Source organism: Arachis ipaensis, chromosome B07 (genome assembly GCF_000816755.2).
Source record: "Arachis ipaensis cultivar K30076 chromosome B07, Araip1.1, whole genome shotgun sequence".
NCBI classification, from domain to species: domain Eukaryota; kingdom Viridiplantae; phylum Streptophyta; class Magnoliopsida; order Fabales; family Fabaceae; genus Arachis; species Arachis ipaensis.
In genome coordinates this window covers 110,002,184-110,002,940 of record NC_029791.2, presented here as the reverse complement: position 1 = coordinate 110,002,940, position 757 = coordinate 110,002,184, and positions in this window count along the sequence as shown.

Sequence of the window (757 nt, the reverse complement as noted above, 5' to 3'; positions counted from 1 at the left end):
TCTGAGTTCCTATAGATGCCAATCATTCTGAACTTCAATGGATAAGGTGAGATGCCAAAACTATTCAAGAGGCAAAAAGCTATAAGTCCCGCTCATCTAATTAGAGCTATGTTTCATTGATAGTTTGGAATTTATAGTATATTCTCTTCTTTTTATCCTAATTGATTTTCAGTTGCTAGGGGACAAGCAACAATTTAAGTTTGGTGTTGTGATGAGCGGATAATTTATACGCTTTTTGGCATTGTTTTTAGTATGTTTTTAGTAGGATCTAGTTACTTTTAGGGATGTTTTCATTAGTTTTTATGTTAAATTCACATTTCTGGACTTTACTATGAGTTTGTGTATTTTTCTGTGATTTCAGGTATTTTCTAGCTGAAATTGAGGGACTTAAGCAAAAATCAGATTCAGAGGTTGAAGAAGGACTGCTGATGCTGTTGGATTCTGACCTCCCTGCACTCAAAATGGATTTTCTAGAGCTACAGAACTCAAAACGGCGCGCTTCCAATTGCGTTAGAAAGTAGACATCCAGGGCTTTCCAGAAATATATAATAGTCCATACTTTGGCCAAGTTTAGATGACATAAACTGGCGTTCAACGCCAGCTCTCTGCCCAATTCTGGCGTCCAGCGCCAGAAAAGGATCCAAAACCAGAGTTGAACGCCCAAACTGGCACAAAAGCTGGCGTTCAACTCCAAGAAGGACCTTTACACGTGCAACACTCAAGCTCAGCCCAAGCACACACCAAGTGGGCCCCGGAA